Source organism: Stomoxys calcitrans, chromosome 2 (assembly GCF_963082655.1).
Source record: "Stomoxys calcitrans chromosome 2, idStoCalc2.1, whole genome shotgun sequence".
NCBI classification, from domain to species: domain Eukaryota; kingdom Metazoa; phylum Arthropoda; class Insecta; order Diptera; family Muscidae; genus Stomoxys; species Stomoxys calcitrans.
This window is the reverse complement of record NC_081553.1, coordinates 26,310,025-26,316,350: the sequence shown is the minus strand read 5'-3', so window position 1 is coordinate 26,316,350 and position 6,326 is coordinate 26,310,025.

Genomic DNA, 6,326 nt, shown 5'->3' with positions numbered 1-6,326 from the left:
ATGTATGGTTCAAATTGCCCGATGTTTTGATATAGCGCCATATAAACCGATCTTGGGTCTTGACTTCTTGAGCCTCTAGAGGGCGCAATTCTCATCCGATTTGAATGAATTTTTGCACGTTGTGTTTTGGTATCATTTCCAACAACTGTGCGAAGTATGGTTTAAATCGGTGCATAACCTGATATAGCTGACATATAAACCGATCTGGGGTCTTGACTTCTTGAGCCTCTAGAGGGCGCAATTCTCATCCGATTTGACTGAATTTTTGCACGTAGTGTTTTGGTATCACTTCCAACAACTGTGGTCAGTATGATTGAAATCGGTTCATAACCTGATATAGCTGTCATATAAACCGATCTGGGGTCTTGACTTCTTGAGCCTCTAGAGGGCGAAATTCTCATCCGATTTGACTTAAATTTTGCACATCGTATTTTTGCATCACTTCCAATAACTGTGCTACGTATGGTTTAAATCGGTTCATAACCTGATATAGCTGTCATCTAAACCGATCTGGGGTCTTGACTTCTTGAGCCTCTAGAGGGCGCAATTCTCATCCGATTTGACTTAAATTTTGCACGTCGTGTTTTGTTATGAATTCCCATAACTGTGCTAAGTATGATGCAAATCGGTACATAACCTGATATAGCTGCCATATAAACGGATCTATGATCTTGACTTCTTGAGCCTCTAGAGGGCGCAATGCTCATCCGATTTGACTTAAATTTTGCACGTCGTGTTTTGACATCACATCCAACAATTAAGCTATGTATGGTTCAAATTGGCCGATGTTTTGATATAGCGACATATAAACCGATCTTGGGTCTTGACTTCTTGAGCCTCTAGAGGGCGCAATTCTCATCCGATTTGACTTAAATTTTGCACATCGTATTTTGGCATCACTTCAAATAACTGATATAGCTGTCATCTAAACCGATCTGGGGTCTTGACTTCTTGAGCCTCTAGAGGGCGCAATTCTCATCCGATTTGACTTAAATTTTACACATCGTATTTTGTCATCACTTCCAATAACTGTGCTAAGTATGATGCAAATCGGTACATAACCTCATATAGCTGCCATATAAACCGATCTGTGATCTTGACTTTTTGAGCCTCTAGAGGGTGCAATTCTCATCCGATTTGGCAGAAATTTTGTACAACGGCTTCTCTCATGACCTTCAACATACGTGTCAAATATGGTCTGAATCGATCAATAGTTTGATACAACTCCCATATAAACCTATCTCCCGATTTTGCTTCTTGAGCCCCCACAAGGCTCAATACTTATCCGAATGAACTGAAATATTACACAAAGACTTCTACAATGTTCTGCATTCATTTATGAACCGAATCGGACTATAACTTGATATAGTTCCAATAGCATAACTGTTCTTATTCAATATTCTTTGTTTGCCTAAAAAGAGATGCCGCGCATAGTACTCGACATATGCGATCCATGGGGGAGGGTATATAAGATTCGCCCCGGCCGGACTTAGCACGCTCTTACTTGTTTAGTTTTAGTACCATTTTTCCTTGAAAAGAGTAGTTGTAGTACCCTTTTACGGGAAAAGGTACTTTTGTACTCCTTTCCTTGAAATTGTGGTCTTATAACCGTTTTCCATCTAATAGGGTAGTTTAAGCACCTTTTTCTTTGGGAAAGTGTATTTTTGTTACTCCTTTTCTTAGAAAAGTGTATTTTTAATATCTCTCAAATACCGTTTTTCTTTTTTCTTGGAAAAGTGTTGTTTTTTACCCTTTTCCTTGGTGAAGGTTATATAGCCCTCTTTCTTCTATTAAACATTTTATGGAATTAGTTGCATTTAAATTTTTTGATTTTCCCCAATTTTTCCACTGTGCTGTGTTCCTAGATATGAAGTAATGCTGTTGCAGTGAAATTGATGAATTGTATGGCTGCGTTATTAGAAATGACTACTCTTCGTCATTTTTATGGCCCATAAAAATTGATAGGATGCAATAAATTAATATAAACAATTACGAAAATATATACATTTAAATTTCTTTATATTTTTGTTGAAAGGAAATCAAATTTTTATTTTTAATATGAAATAGAAAAAGAACAAATTTTGAATTTAAAAATCTCCTAGATGAGAATGTTGTAAACAATTTCTACAAATCCCTCAGTAATCAGAGATGTATTACAAATGTGAAGAACAACACGAAAAGAAAACATACTACGAAGTAAATATGAAAAAGCAAAGTAAAGAAACAACAAGAAAATGCCAGAAGTAAATGACAAAAGGCAAAAGGAAATTTAAAGAAATTTGACAAGTAGAAACAGGTGGTAACACCGAAGGGAAATAACAAAACAAAATACCAACACATCACAAGAGAGTATGCGAGTATATCAATGGAAAATGTATACAAAAGAGAGAGGGAGAGAGAGAGGGAGAGCGAGAGTGGGGGAGCATGAGAGAGATTTGTATATGTTATAAGAGACTTATATGAGATGCTGTGAGCATTTTGGCCAAAAAGAGAACACCGAGTATATTGAGCAGCCTCCAAAACGTTTTTACTTTGCCATCAAAGAGAGTGTTTTTTTGTTCAATTTTAAGCGACTATGTAACAAAAACAAAGCAATTATCATAAAATACACAAACAACAACGACCAACTTACAATGAAGACTACGTCGCAGCGACTGTGGCAGCAGCATTGGCATGTTTCGTATGTTGTAACTGCTGTTAATGGGTCGACTGTTTGGGCGGTGAAAACTCATCCTCTTTTGCTTTTTGTTCTTGTAGCCTTAAACCAAAAGCCAAACATCATTATCATCATCATCTTGAATGCGCATCGTTTATCTTAAACTCAAGAGGCAACCTTCTATGCCGACTCAATGCAGTGTGATGTATGAAAACTTTGATGGGGAGAAAAAAAATTATAATAAAAAAAGAACAAAAGCAATGGATGTGTGGAACCATATGTGCTTAGTTTAAAATAAGTGCTGCAGTTAATTTTTAAAGTAAATTTCTTTACAATTTTATCCTTGAGAAAATTAACTATACAATTTTTTTTTTAACTTTCTAAAAAGTGGGAAAATAGGTTTATCTAGCGGCTGCATAAGGTTAATGACCGATTTGGGCTTTATTTGGTTTATATTTTGGAGATCATAGTAGAAATCATGTGGTAAAATTTGTGAAAGTTTGTTTAAATAAGCGCCTATTAACGGCTCAAGAAGTAAAATCGGTACATAGGCTTATATGGGAGCTTTGAACATGACACCTTATGCAAAATTCCCGTCTTGTATGTAAACTAGCATCCCGGTGGTCCTGCTTTGGAAAATCATTTAGACACCCAATTTATTGGGATGCCCAAAAAGTAATTGCGGATTTTTTAAAAGAAAGTAAATGCATTTTTAAAAAAACTTAGAATGAACTTTGATCAAATATACTTTTTTTACACTTTTTTTCTAAAGCAAGCTAAAAGTAACAGCTGATAACTGACAGAAGAAAGAATGCAATTACAGAGTCACAAGCTGTGAAAAAAATTTGTCAACGCCGACTATATGAAAAATCCGCAATTACTTTTTAGGCAACCCAATATATAGCCAAGGTGTAAATGAATCCCAATTTTGGGCGCTTTGGCTCAATTCGTAGAGAAAGTACAATTTTGTATGTTTTAGTACCAAAATGTACGATTTAAAGAAAAAATCTTCTGGTCGCCCAAAATTTACAATGCGCGTATTAAAATCACATCTTCTAACCGCCCAATATTTACTGTTAAGGTGTAACCGAATCCTTATTTTGAGTGCTTTAGCTTAATACGACAAGAATGCCCCCTTTTGTGCGTTTTAGTACCAAACTATTTTGAATAATGTTCTAGACACCCAATATGTACAGTCAAGTTGTAGTGGCATCCCAATTTTGAAAGCTTTAGCTCACTCCGATTAGAAAGTAAAATGTTGTACTTCTTTTATGAAAAATGTGGGATAGGTGAATAGATCCTTTACCCCACCCATCATATATTTCTTAGTTGTCAAATGCATGCCAAATTTTAGACATCAGGCCCCATCTGAAAAGAACATTCAAAATGATACCAATTTTGGTATCAAAATGTACAAATTTTGAATAGATCATTTAGTCACCCATCAAATATTTCCTAGTTGTACCTACATGCCAAATTTCAGACCTCTAGCTCCAACTGCACAGAAAGTACCAAATGGTACCATTATTGGTACCAAAATGTACAAAGTGTAAAAAGCTCAAAGTCACCCATTATATTTTTCATATTTGTACCTGCATGCTAAAATTTCAGATCACTAGCTCCATTTGTAAAGATAGTACCAAACGGTACCAATTTTGGTACCAAAATGTACAAATTGTAAAAAGCTCAAAGTCACCCATCTTATTTTTCCTAGTTGTACCTGCATGCTAAAATTTCAGATTACTAGCTCCATTTGTAAGGAAAGTACCAAATGGTACCGATTTTGGTACCGATTTTGGTACCAAAAAGTACGAATTTTGAATAGATCATTTAGTTACCCATTATATACTTCCTAGTTGTACCTACATGCCGAATTCCAGACCTCAAGCTCCAGCTGTAAAGAAAGTACCAAATGGTACCAATTGCAGTACTAAACGTTCGTTTTCTCCCATTACCAGTACTATTTTTCCATTTTTTTTCACAATCATCCTTTTGCACCGGATGTCTTTTAAGTAAAATTTCAAAATTCTACATCTATCCATCTGCCCTGTACAAAGTTTAGACATTTCGTATTTTTTTGGTACTTTTTTTTAGTACCTAAATGTACAAATTTCCGAGAACTCTTATAATCACCCAAGTAAGGTTGCCATAGTGTACATTAGTTCCAGAATTCAGAGCTCTGGTTCAATTTGCAAAGAATGCATCAAATAGTACCAAATGCGGTACTAAACGTACTATTTCTCTCACTTCCGGTAAGATTTTCAAAAAAATTTTTTTGATCAAACCTCATTTTTTCGAGACACTGTTTAATTTGATCCCAAGAACATAATTCGAGTTCTTTCCGTTCGCGCTGTACCATGTACCATTTCGCACTTTTTAGTATCTAAACGAACGCATATCACCAAATCCAGCCTTGTCCCTGTGACCCAAGACCAACATTCGTGGATTATAATGCCCCATCCTATAATGGAAGGTATAAACAGATAAAGGGTACTTAGTTCGGCCGTGCCAAAGCTTGGGAACCCACCACTATGGTTTACGCTAAAGATTTGCATAACATGAACTTGGGGGGGTTTGGGGTCTTAGAAATCTAATCGGAAGATCAGTTTAAATGGTTACACCTCGAAAAATTGATCTGTGACCCCATAAAGTATATATATTCTGGATAGTCTAGAAAATCTGAGTCTATGTAGCCATGTCCGTCCGTCTGTCGAAGTCAGGATAGCGGTCGAACGCGTTGTTGTTGTTGTAGCAGTGTGACATATGCTGAGGCGGCAATCCTTGCCGATGAAGAACTCCATCGGGTCATTTCGGTACGTACATCCGGCTGCCATGGGATTGAACGTAGTAAAGGTAGCCACTTGAAATTTTGCATAGATATTTTTTATTGGTGTGGGTCGTTGGGGATTGCAAATGGGCCATATCTGTTCAGATTTGGATATAGCACCCATATAAGCCGATCCCCGGATTTGACTTCTTGAGCCTCTCGTAGCCTCAATTTTCATTCGATTTGGCTGAAACTTGGAACAAGGACTTGACTTTCAACATCCATGCCAAGTATGATCCAAATCGATTTGTAAACAGATATAGCCCCCATGTAAACCGATCCCTGGATTTGACTTCATGAATCCTTAGAAGCCTCAGTATTCATCCGATTTGGCTGAAATTTGCAACAAAGACTTGTGTAATGGCTTCCAACATCCATGTAACGTATGATCCGAATCAGTCTATAAACAGACATAGCGCCCATATAAACGGATCCCCGGATTTCACATCATGAATCCTTAGAAGCCTCATTATTCATCCAATTTGGCAGAAATTTGCAACAAAGACTTGTGTAATGGCTTCCAACATCCATGCCAAGTATGATCCGAATCGGTCTATAAACAGATATAGTCCCCATAAAAATCCCCGGACTTGACTTCTTCAGCCTTACAAGCCTAAATGTTCACCTGATTTGGCGGAAATTTGGCCCAAACCCCTATCTTATGACCATGCTTAGTTTTGTCAGAATCGGTCAATGTGGTGATAAGGCCCCTCTAAGTACCAATATCCCGACAATTAAAATACAAATTCAGTTAATACGGGTAAATTTTTAGCGGAATCCATGGTGGTGGGTACCCAAGATTCCGCTGAGCCAAACTGAGCAAGCTTTAACTTGTTTTAATTT